The sequence below is a fragment of the Acinonyx jubatus genome, chromosome B4, assembly GCF_027475565.1.
Source record: "Acinonyx jubatus isolate Ajub_Pintada_27869175 chromosome B4, VMU_Ajub_asm_v1.0, whole genome shotgun sequence".
NCBI classification, from domain to species: domain Eukaryota; kingdom Metazoa; phylum Chordata; class Mammalia; order Carnivora; family Felidae; genus Acinonyx; species Acinonyx jubatus.
Genome location: NC_069387.1, coordinates 21,984,821 through 21,998,142, shown reverse-complemented (window position 1 = coordinate 21,998,142; position 13,322 = coordinate 21,984,821). Strand labels below are relative to the sequence as shown.

The 13,322-nt window shown below is 38.6% G+C and overlaps 1 protein-coding gene across 4 annotated transcripts in view; it reads right to left on the bottom strand.

The window, feature by feature from the left end:
* KIAA1217 (KIAA1217 ortholog) overlaps nt 1-13,322 on the bottom strand; it is a 747,790-nt gene that overhangs the window by 380,689 nt on the left and 353,779 nt on the right. The window contains exon 1 of one of the 4 annotated variants that reach the window (XM_027073642.2): nt 12,413-12,437. The exons of 2 other annotated variants lie outside the window; for them this stretch is intronic. The gene's annotated coding sequence lies outside the window, so the exon portion shown is untranslated. Of the gene's footprint in view, nt 1-11,329; nt 11,773-12,412; nt 12,438-13,322 lie in introns of those variants that run through there. One more of the 4 variants, XM_053225398.1, reaches the window with a different exon arrangement.

The following is a 13,322-nucleotide window of genomic DNA, read 5'->3' as shown; positions in this document are numbered from 1 at the left end:
ATAAGCTAGGGGCTCGAGCTCATCTTAATGGGTGGTGGAAGGCTATGCTCCATTTCTCCCGGGACTTCATGCTCATTAGTCACAGTCACCAATTAAAAGCTTTGTTAGAGACCTGGAGGAATGTGCCATAGCACATGTAGAGGCCCGGAAGCCCCTTCCACATATATCATGGATGAATAAGTCTCTATGGCAGGCCAAGCCACACATGAGTAGATCATGTGCATCAGCAGACAGGATCAACAAAAGCAGTACAAAAATTTCGAGGTCAGCACTTTCTGGAGCCAGCCCTTCGCGTTCCGACTGATAAGGCTGGAAACATTTTCATGAGCCCTGCTGATCCCAGTCGTTTTCAGTGACAAACACATTCTAATTATTTTCAAAGGCAAGTTACATAATCTAGGAGGCAACCCATGCTCTGGAGTTTTCTAGAAATGATTATTGACTCTCATTTATCTCTCCTGTGACCATGAGGGGGTCAGGTCGAGGTTAATGTTCTGGCAAACCACTTGGGATCTAGAAGAACAACTGTTTTGGTAGGGATTACTGCCATTGTAAACCGGTGATAAGGGGGTTGGAACGGTAATTCTTAATTAAGAAAATAAAAAGACTCAGCGTCTGTGCTCTGATCATGCAGCTAACAACTGACTCCATCTCAATTCAAACACAGAATACAATTCAGCAGAGGGATGGATTTATTTTTGCAATAATTTATTTTAGATATTTAACCTAAAATAATACGGTGAGGTTTCAGAAATAACTTTGGGTATCGAGTGTTGAAACAATATTCACTATATTTTTTAAATGAAGCTTTTGTTTTTATTCCAACTGTGTTTTATTACTAACTTGTTGCTTCCAAAGAGAATCTGGGGGCAAAATATCTCCAAATTATAGCACGTTCAGTGGAAGTAATAAAAACTTCCAACTGTGTTTATTTCAAAATATGCCATGTTTAGATAACATTCAATAACCAACATTCTTTTTAAGCAACTACTTATCTGTTTGGTAATGTAGTCTTTGACGTGTCATAAAGATTACATGTGGACGAATAAGATCAAGAAATATTAACAACAACAAAAATTCTGAATATGATCTGCTTCATATCTCTGGATTTGCTGGGTACAGTGATGAGCGGTAGGGAGAGCTGGAAAACATCTTAAGAAGACTGTGTACCTTTCATACCTAAGATTTGGTTACTAAGCTGCAAGCAGGCTATAGGATGTGTTGCAGAAATGTCTCAAGGTAGTAGAAAAATCACAGAATTCTAGAGCTAGAAGGGGCTTTGAGCTTTTCGTTAGAACCTTTTAGAAAATATGACTTCCTGGTGTCTCAACAGAGGAAAAGCAAAAGACCTTTGTACTATTTCAGAAAACAGGACTTGTTCCTTACAGACACTGCCTGAACATTTTCTCAAAGTGGGATACGGTGCCTCCCCCCACCAGCCTGTTACTCTCAACACACCAGGCTGTGGCTGAGTTTTTAAGTAATCTGTATACGCAACGTGGGGCTCGAACCCACAACCCTGAGATCCAGAGATACATACTCCACCAACAAGCCAGCCAAGTTATCTTCTTAGACTTTTTTTAATGTCAAAAAGGCCAGAGTAAGACTTCTTGTTCTAAAACTTTTCTCAAGAAAACTTGAATACTTTGCCACTACAAATGCTTAGAAATAACAGATAAAAAGACATCATTTTTCAAATGCATTACTGAGACTGAAAAAAAAAATAGAGTAACAGTGAGAGAGAGAGAGAGAGAGAGAGAGAGAGAGAGACCTAAAAAGCAATGTAGTAAGGGCACAAATAGACACTGATTTCCATTAAGGGGTTTGCAAGAGTCAGTAACCTAGAAGCTTAGGTTTAATTTCCTGTGTAGGAGAAGGGGCAAGTGAAAATATCTCAGCAAATGGACACAGTAATAATGATGCTTGTCTGTCTCTAACTAGATACCAAGTGAAGGGAAAGACAGCATCCACTGAGAATTTATAACCAGGGCTACTTGTATGGTCCAGGAAAGCCTGAATCAAGAAATTAGCCTAAGGGCTCACTGTAGGACACTAAGCAAACACAAATGTAAAATGTCTTTGAAGGGCTGGCTATATTCACTCTGGTTACACATTTTTATAGTGTTCCCTGTTGGTGAGGAACTCATAATCCTAATTACAAATTGCATGAAGAAACGATCCATTAGAAGAATCACATCACTGACACAATAAATAAAAGATTCTGAATCTTAAGAAATTTGAGTGAATGAATAACAGATTTTTAAACTGTTTTTTAAAAAGATTCTATTTTTAAGTAATCTCTACACCCAACATGGGGCTCAAACTCACAACCCGGAGATCAAGAATCACATGTTCTACTGACTGAGCTAGCCAAATGCTCCTAAACTGTTTTAAATGACTAACACAAAAGGGAATCAGCTGTATGAAAAGGAGAATACAGTATTAAAATAATAGACCATCTAAAAATGAAAACTAAAGCAACTGAATGAAAACCTCAATGCATAGATAAAGGAGCTGTTTAAACACAGATGAAGACATAAACAATGATCTGAAAGACAGATTTAAGGAAACAGCTTGGAACGGAGCACTGTGGGATAAAGGGGTAAATATAAAGTTAAGAGACAGCATAAAATAATACAAACTCAATATGTCTAATATAAATTTCAGAAAAAGAATAGAATTATGGAAGCATCAATATTCAAAGATATATGCCTGAATATGTCCCTGAATTGATTATACGATTCCTATGAGTTAAGAAGAAATCCAGATAAGTAAAGAACAAATCCACAGTGAGATACATTGTAGTGAAAGCAACCAGTGAGAAAAGACAAATTACCTACCAAGGGATAACAATTATACAACAGTAGACTTCTCAAAAGCAAAGAAAAGTAACAGAAATCAATGGAATATTTTTCAAGGAATGAAAGAAAATAAGTGGCAATCTAGAATAATAGACCCACCTAAATTGACTGTCAAGGGTATTTGCCAATTACTGACAGAGAGATCCTAGAAAACCAAAACTTGTTTCTTTGAAAAAAATAACAACTAGAAAATAGACAAAATTCTTGTAAGACTAATTTAAAAAGAAAGAGAAATGGCTGTATTAGTATGAAGAAAAAGACAACTAGAGAGAAGTAGAGATTTTCTTAGCAGAGAATTATCAAGAACAATTTTATGTCAATGCACTTGAAAATCTAGCCAAAATCGTCAATTCACTATAAATGTAACTTACAATTACTCAAGAAGGAAGACAAAGCCCGACTTGACCAAATTAATGAGAGAGACTATATCACTAGTGAAAGTCTATTCATACACACACACACACAGAACCAGACCCAGGATTCTTTCAGACAAGTTGTATTAACTTTCAAAGTAAAAGTAGTTTTAATCTTGGGGCACCTGGGTGGCTCAGTCCGTTAAGTGTCCGACTTTGGCTCAGGTCATGATCTCACGGTTTGTGAGTTCAAGCCCCGAGTCAGACTCTGTGTTGACAGCTCAGAGCCTGGAGCCTGCTTCAGATTGTGTCTCCCTCTCTATGCCCCTTCCCTGCTCCTGCTTTGTCTCTGTATCTCTCAAAAATAAATAAACATTAAATTAAAAACAATTTTAAAGCAGTTTTAATCTTATATACACTTTTCCATAGAACAGAATAAACTGATACTCTTTTTAAACACTCATTTTATGAGGTAAGATTAACTTGATATGAAACGAACAAGAAAAATTATAGTCTCATTTACAAATATAAAAATTCTAAGTAAAATATATGCAGGCTAAATTTAGAATGAGTATTTTAAAAATTGTCACCCACTAGGGGTGATCTCAGATTAGAAAGATGATTTGATTCTAGCAAAAAAATTTTTTAAGTGTATTTATTTATTTTAAGAGAGAGAGAGTGCAAGTGGGACAGGGCAGAGAGAGACAACATCCCAAGCAGGTTCTACACTGTCCGTGCAGAGCTGGATGCCAGGCTCGAACTCACAAACTGTGAGATCATGACCTGAGCTGAAGTCGGATGTTTAACTGACTGAGCCACGCAGGTGCCCCAAATTTTAGACAAATTACTAATTCATCAATTAACACATTAAAAGAGAAAAACCATGAGTACATCTCATAGATGCAGAAAGTATTTAATACAATTCCAAACACTCTCCTGATAAAACCTATGAGCAAATCAAAAATAGAAACCAACTTTCTTAACCTGATAAAAGATATAATTCACTAAGAACTCAAGAAAATATAATATGTAATGGTGACAGGTCAAGGGCATTTCACAAAAAGTCTAAACAAGATGGGATGCCTGCTGTCAATACTTCTATTTAACAAAAGGTGCTAACTGTAATAGCTATAGCCAGGAGGGAAAGAAATAAATACATAAATATAAATAAATTAAATATCTGTTAAATTAAAATAGGGGTGCTGGGTGGCTCAGTTGGCTGGGTGTCCGACTCTTGATTTTGGCTCAAGTCATGATCTCAGGGTCATGGAACTGAGCCCCATGGGATCAAGCCCCACAAGATCGAGCCTCATATTAGGTTCCTTGCTGAGAGTGGAGCCTTCCTGGGATTTTCTCTCCCCCTCTCCCTCGGCCCCTCCCCTGCTCATGCTCTCTCTCTAAAATAAAAAAAAAGTTAAACAAATTAAAATAAAATGTAGAAATATTATAAAATAGGAACAGAATTGTCATTATTTGCATGTATGATGATTGTTTGTTTAGAATATACAAATAACCTACAATCTTAAAACTAATAAGGAGTTCAAGATGATTGGAGACAAGAGTTAGGCAAAAATCTATTAAGTTTCTATAAACTGCCAGCCAATGACTAGACTGTTTAAGAAAAGAAAATTTACAATAAAAACAATCCACTTCAACAATATACATAAGGTACTTAGCAATAAATCAAACAAAAATGTGGAAAGGTCTTGTAGGGAAAATTATAAAACACATTTGAAAGTCATAAAAGTTAAGCTTTAAATAAATGGAGAACTAGATCATGTCCATGAATGGGGAGACTTAATATTTACATATAGAAATCATCCCCCAAATAATCTGTAAATTCAATGCAATTTACAACCAAAATCTCAACATTATTTTCATGGAAACTGAAATGGTGATTCTGTGATTCTTATTTTTTTAAGTTTACTTTTTTTATTTATTTTGAGAAAGATACAGAGAGCAAGCAGGGGAGGGGCAGAGAGAGGAGACAGAATCCCAAGAAGGCTCCACACTTTCAGCACAGAGCCCAATGTGGGGCTTAAACTCATGAACCTTGAGATCATGACCTGAGCTGAAATCAAGAGTTGGAAGCGGGTTCCTGGGCGGTTCTGTCAGTTAAGCACCTGACATCAGCTCAGGTCATGATCTCACGGTTCATGGGTTTGAGCCCCGAGTTGGGCTCTGTGCTGACAGCTCAGAGCCTGGAGCCTGCTTTGGATTCAGTGTCTCTCTTTCTCTCTGCCCCTCCCCCACTCACACTCTGTCTCTCTCAAAAACAAATAAACAAAAAAAATTAAATAAATAAAACAAATAAATAAAAATAAATAAAACAAACAAACCAAAAAAGAGTTGGAAGCTTAACCAACTGAGCCACCCAGGGTCCCTGATTCTTTTTTTTTTTTCAGTTTATTTATTTATTTTGAGAGCGAGAGAGAGAAGGGGAGGGGCAGAGAGAGAGAGGGAAAGAGAATCCCAAGCAGATTCTGTGCTGTCAGCACAGAGCCCTATGTGGGGCGCAATTCCATGAACCCTAGACCTGAGCCAAAATCCAGAGTTGGACGCTCAGCTGACTGAGCCCTTCAGGTGACTCTGAAATGGAGATTCTTACATTCATAAGGTATAGTAAATATATAAGAATAGGCAAGACACATTTGAACAAAAATAGTAAAGAAGGGTTCATGTGTTATAAGGCTATTAAAACTATAGTATTGGTGCAAGGATAGATTGGAAAACAGACATATGGAGACTCAATAGCATTAAATGCTATTGCAAAAAGATGGGCTCATTAATAAATTGTACTGGGGCAATTGCTACTCATGCAAAAAGTAAAATAAAATAAAATTTGATCAGTACATCACACCATACAGAAATATATATTCGAGGTAGCTTAAAGATCTCATAGGGAAAAAGTACTACTGTAAAACTTTTTGAAGACACAACAGAAAAATTGTTTTATTAAGTCATTTGGGAAAATATATCTTAAGATTCCCAGCATACAAACCATAAAGGAAGATACTGACAGATTTAACCATATTAATAATTTTAAACTTCTATATGATCAATGATGCTACAGGTAATTGAAAAGGTAACTTATTGCCTGGGGTAGATATTTGCAAATCATATACTCCCTCTCCCAATTATTGTCCAGAAAACACACACACACACACACACACACACACACACACACACACAGTGCCTACATATATTTATATATGTATGTATATGAATATACACATATAAAGTGCCTTTATGTGTGTGTGTGTGTGTGTGTGTGTGTACATATATATATATATATAGTGTCTGCAAGTCAACCAACAATAAAAGACAACTGAAGAGAAAATGTGAGTAAAATATATTACAATTCTCAAAGGAAGGCGGTATAATACTCAATAACATTATACAAATATACTTAGCTTCACCCATAATTAGAAAGTCCTTACATCCAAGATATTAGCGAAATAGAATGTCTGATAATGCCAATTATTGGGAAGATGCAGCGAAACAGAAATGCTAAATCAGTGGTTCTTTACTGTTGTTGTACATTACAATCACCCAGGGAGCTTTAAAACAAATAGCGTCCTTGGGTCTCATCCCCAGAGTTTCTGATTTAATTGGTCTGGGGTGGGACTTAGGCATTAGTAATTTTATTTTTATTTTTTTAAGTTTATTTATTTATTTTGAGAGAGAGAGAGAGTACACACAATGAGGGGAGGGGCAGAGAGAAAGGGAGAGAGAGAGAATACCAAGCAGGGACCATGTCGTCAGCACAGAACCCTACACTGGGCTCCAACCCATGAACTGCGAGATCATGACTTGAGCCAAAATCAAGAGTCCCACCTCAACTGACGGAGCCATCCAGACACTGCGGCATTAGTCATTTTGAAAGGCTAAGTTATTTTTTCTCAGCTGGAGTTCAGAACTACTGCTCAGCACGGTTGATGGCTGAACATATCAGTCCCATTTGGAGGGTAATCCAGCAATACCTAGTACAGATATGCACCCCTATGACCCAACAATTCAGCTCCCTTTGAAGGTAACTCCCTTCGAGAAATTCCAGCACAAGTGTAAGAACGTATGTCCAAGGATCACCGCAGTACTGTTGTAACAGCAAAATTGCAAGGGCAACCCAAATATCCCCAAGTAGGAAAATGGATCAGCCAACCTCGGGTTATTTATGCAATGTAATACTATCCTGTGGTATTATTTATGCAATGTAATGCTATCCTGTGGTGTTACTTATGCAACGTAATACTATCCTACAGTTATAATAAATGGACTAGACACCTATGTATCAACATGGATACAACTCCAAAACAATGCTGAATGTAAAGTTATGGAAGGTTATGGACAAAGCTTTATATATTTTAAAATTTGAACCCAAAGTAATGGTATAACCACAAATAGATACCAACACCTATAGACATATTCATGTCTGGATCCCTCCCCAACACATACATATATACACACAGTAAAAATTCTAAAATATACACAGGGAGCACAGGCAATTTTAGGATAATGATTTCTTGTGTGGGACGGAGGGAGAAGAAAAGGAAGTAGTGCTTTAACTGTATTTGTGTTGTGTTTCATTTTACTTTACAAGGTATCTGAACCAAAGTTGTGGGTTTGCAGATAACTAACACATTAATTTTGCATGTTTGAGATATTTTATAATAAAATATTTAAAATGCAAATGAGCAATGCACTTGTATGATCATGGGGGTGCATGTCTTGATTATTTTTAATCATTGAGAAAAATATTTTAAAAACATAGAACTAAAAAGTAAACAAAGCAGTCACTGCATTTGGAGGCCAGAGGCTAGAATTCTCATCTTCGTTCTGCAGCTAATTAGTGATGTGTAAATCATTTCTCCATACTGGTTTCAGTTTCCTATTATATAATGTAAAAGCCTTGGATAAGATGATCCAGTATCTACTCTAGTTTCAAGTTTCTCTGAATCTAAAGTTGTGAGAGGATAGTATACCTGATTTTAATTTTTCTCTTTTTTTTTTTTTTGGACGCCATGTTCAAAGTATATATTTACTCATGGACTGACGATTCCAGAAAGTGCTACCCTAAGAGACATTCAGTAAACCAACAGTGAATCAAAGATGCAATAAGGGGGGAAGATTAGCTTAAAATGTTCTCATGACCCAGATTAGGAATAGTAGAAAAACAAAAAGAAAGTATCTTTAAATCCTCAATGCGTGCCACTCACAAATTTACGAATGAGTTGTTTCTTTATTCATTTTCTCATGATTTCATATGTCATGTCTTCAACGAGCATCTACAGACCAGCTTCTCCCGACTGGTCATATAAACGGTTAATTTATAAATTTATAATTTATTATAAATTTATTATAAATTATAAAAAATTATAAATTTATGAATTTATAATAAACATATTTTATACATGGTTAATAAAAATGTTATAGCCGTAGATGTTATCGTAAATTTTACGTAAGGTACATGCTTTATACTGCAAAAAATCTGAGCCCTTTCCCTTCATGCTCCCCATCTTCCGGTAGCTTGAACAACTGTTCTGTCTTCTAAGTATTTTCTTTTTGCTTCCAATGAGAACCTGGCTCAACGTGAACAACTAAAACACATTTGCTCACTCATGGGCTATATTTAGCCAGCAAGGTTTCGTTATCTCCATAAACCTGCAGAAGTGAAGCACAGAGAAGCATGACGTGGGGGTGAAGTCACACTCTACATAGAGATTAACACAGAGCAGAGAAAACTGAAATCCATTTCCAGCACACGTACAGAAACTCACTACTGAGGTCTTAGTTTCTCCTTGCAATGCATCCCAGCCTACTATCCATTCTAGGCTACCTATTTTCTGCTAGAAATGCTGTCCACAAAGTAAAGTAATACAGAGGAGCCTGGATAATCCACAACTTCGCTAGACACTTGAATGAAAGAAACAATGACAGCAAACAAAAAGAATGTAGGATGCCAGTTGATGGGAGCATTTTGGGACCTTTTTTCTTCCTCATCAATTAAAATAAGTGAATGAGGCTGCCTATATTACCTGCATTACAGGTTAAGTAAGGGAGGCTTCATGTCAAAAGTGTCATAGAATATTTAGTATCACACCTGGAAAAAGATGAAAGATGGCAGTCATTTCTTGCTAAATGTCATTGTTATCATCATCATCATCATCACCATCATCATCACCATCATCAGCACCACCTGTTAGCACCATAGGATTATGACACTTCAGATTTTTCCAGGACACAGGTTTATAAAAGAATTGCTCAAAGCAGCCATTCTCTTTACAAAGGAGGGTTGCCCAAGGTTGCAGAGATGACCTGAGAATCTGAAGTTTAGCAATATAATTTCCACTGGGGGAAAATGAAGTCATAGAGGCTCACTCTCACTTACCAGGTAGATAACAGGCCCCTTTAAAAAGGCAAAATCTACTGAACATTTTTCTTAACTAATGACAAGCAGTGAAACTCACATTCTTCATGGCTCTCCGTTTTCAGAGTTGGGCCCCCAAAATTCCACAGCTAACGAGTATCCAGAATCCATAAGGAGGGTGCCCCATAGAAGGAAGCACAAATCCTTTTGCGCAACTAAATCAGAGAGCAAGTAATTCCTCTAAAGGCTACAGACATCCAGGATGGCAAAGACCAGACTCTCATTTGGCTTGATTTTTCACTGTTCTGGGATCACCCCCTCCCTTTCGGGCCATTCCAAGATTGCATCATTACCGCTAATGCTTTCAAAAGTGGGACACAGATTCCTGTGGTCCGCAACAGGACTTTACCCTTGGTCTACGTCTAGCTACTGCACAACATGTAGGGAAGCATTTAAAGGACACCTGTAGAACTGAAATCATATACTCTCCTAAGGGAAAATAACAGAGGGTCTGGCAGATAATGATATTTAACTGATGGGCTAAACATTAACAGGGCCACTTCCGGGAGCGCTTGGCTTTGGTGATCAGGAACCATGTTTGCCAGAATGAACAAGATTCATGTTTCTTACAGGACAAGGCAGATAGTATCTAAAGACTAGGGGAAGTTGGAGGGGAGACTCCAACTCTCCATTCATGGAAGGGGCTTCCACAGATTGTTTTTCTTTTGAATGCATCAGTTCAGATCACCTGGTCTGCAGACAGCTCTCATCTGGATGATGCCTTTAGTGGGGGGAACGGGGGTCCAGAGGAGGCAGAGGACATTCCTCTGTTCATTCTTCCCCAAATATCAGCCAAATAACACTTTGAAGCATCCAGCTCTTCCCCTAAAAATTGCTGGGAAAGGTACCACGACCCCTCCAGTAGCAACCCCCTGATTCACAAGCACCACATAAGGAGGAAAGGGCTGACAAATGGGGGGGGGGTGTGTGGAAATTAGGAGTCTGGAGGGGAACAGAACATTTTGGCCACTTCTAGTCCGTCTCCCCAATTACTTACGCACTGTCTCACCTCACCCAGCTAGATCAGCTTGACAGCTCTAGATTCCCGAGCAGGCACTAACATACTCACTAACATACTATAGTTCAACTTAATAGTGTAATCAAGGAAGGGTAATAGCATCTGAAATGTTTTAATGTTTCAATGCCCTCTGGCCAGAACATGAGGTTTTCTTTCCCCCATATTTGCAACACGATCTCATGGTACATTTTCAAAAGGGGTTCACGAGAAGTTGCAGTTCTAGTGAATTTTACTCTCTAGATTTACAGGTTCATCTGCAAATCTACCTAAGTATTCCAGAGAAGGTGGCAAAAGTTGGTTCGCGATTTGCTTTCTATGGCAACAACACTCTTTTCAGAAGAAAATTTTATGTGCTTGTTTTCCAATCTAAACTATAGTTTACGTTTCCAGAGGAAATGAAGCAAAAGATATTCACTTGAAACATTAATGAAATTAAATGATTCTCGCAATAAAAACATAAACATTACCATAAATATCATCTGCTACCTGCTAAACAGTGTTAAGGGCAGGACACTTCCTATCTCCTCTTGTAATTTATTTATGAGCTGGCAAAACATTTTACTTCAATTTCAAGTCCAACTGATAACTTCATTAAGATAACAATATGCAGAAGAAACTTATGAGGGGATTAACAAGGAAGAAAAGAGAACAACAAAGACACGATACTTACTTTCAGTGGTATTTTTAAAGTCATCCTGAATTTCAAATTTGGCTTTTTTTGTTTAAGAGCAAAGACTGATCTGAGCTATAATCCTTTGGTCCTCAGAGCATATTCCTCCAAAGGACACATCTTTCAGAAATCTTCCTTTTGGGTTTATTTCTCCAAGTATTCAAGCTCTACTAGGAGATAGTCAAACACAAAGACTGTCCTTAAAAACAAAACACACCCCCCCCCCCAAAGTCCACAAGGTAAGCAGCAAAGGAAAATTAAAACCTCTCCAAAACTAGCGTCAAATTCAGAACTGTAACTGCTCCCCTATCTCTGTCTGAATGCGTCCCCTTGTATTCCTGGTGACATTTCTCATCAGCCAGCCAGTGCTGTTTTCCAGCAATGTGAGCGTGTTTGAAGAGAAATGAACTCAGGCTCTGAAGTTCCTTGTAGTAAAGGAAAACATATGGAGGATTTCCTGCTGAGGACTCCCCGCCGAGGCACAAATTCGAGGGGGTGTGGAATTTACTTGTTAAGGCTCTCCGTTTTCTAGACTCAGCAGTATCTGCTCAGCAATGAGCCCACATGCACACCGCTGCTCTGAAGAGAGTTCTGGTGTTCTGCAGTAACACCACCAGCAGGGACGACTTGTAGGAAGCAGGTTCACAGTATGTCAGTGCCCCCCCGTTTGTCCTGTGTTTCAGTCACACGTTACCTCCAGGACCAGATAAATGTAGGTAAGCACATTCTGCGGGAATCCGGCCTTCTTTTCCCATTTGTTTCTTCCCTGTGTCTTCGCCATCTCCCCCTGATTTCTTATCTAAGGAAGGCAGTGCCCTCTGTAAGCACGCACCCCAAAATTAATTGAAAGTGTTGCTGGTGTTTTCTTTCTGCATCTACTCCGTCCCCATTTGAAAGTACAGTCCTAAGGACGGCACATTTCAAAATAGATTATGAAGACTCGGGAATGTTAAATTGCACTGATGGTGAAAACAACATTCTACGGAAGCCACTCACATCACAGAGGCCTGCCCACTGACCCCACGGTTTGATGCTTTTTAATTGGAAATACAAAAAACAAAAGAGCCAACATCCAGAACTTACCTTTAAAAGCACTACTTGGAGCTACTTTCTTCCCCATCACCAACAGTGAGGACACTTCTGCCCCTCAGGGGACGTTTTCCCCAACCCGTCTGGCAATCCCATTCTCAAAGCATTAACCATGTGTTAACCTCAACTCTCCTAATAATTCACTCTAACTCCATGTCCATCTTTTATATTACAAACTGGTGTTGAACATCCTCTAAAAATAAGCTCCACATGATCTCTCTTTCCACGCCAATGCCTTTGTGCAAGCATTGCTTTTGTGGAGCAAATGTTTCCACAAGCCCAGCTGAGTGACAGCGTGAATGATTAAAAGCAGTAAAAATGGTATAAAGATGTATAAGCTGCATGTGGGGCTCTGGCCTATCTGGGTGGTGGGGACAAAGCGAGCTTTGGTGGGCTTAGTGAAAAAAATGCCAAAATCATCTGGAAAGATATTTCACATCAAGGGTCCCCAAACTACGGCCCAAGGGCCAAAATAAGGCCCGCCGTGAGTGTTTGTAAATAAAGTTGTATTGGAACACAGGCACACCCATTTGCAGCGTCTGTGGCTGCTTTCATGTTTTAGTGGCACAGCTGAGTAGTTATGACAGAGCCTGTATGGCCCATAAAGCCTAAAATATTTACTATCTTGTCCTTTACAGAACAAGTTTGCAGACCCCTCTTCTATGTAATTGAGGGTCACTAGATTAACTATGGATCCTCAGGCTTTTTTTTTTCTCCTGAGTTGTGTAGTCAGAGGTATCATGGGATCATATTTCAGGAAACGCCAATCACTCAAATGTCTTGCCACCACTTCCAGAGTAGATGCGGCAGGAGAGCTTCTTGGGGGTCTGGAGTGGGGGAGATCAGGCCACATTGGGGTGTGGTAGGGTGGCATAGTCAGAGGCAGAATTCAGACATCATCGAG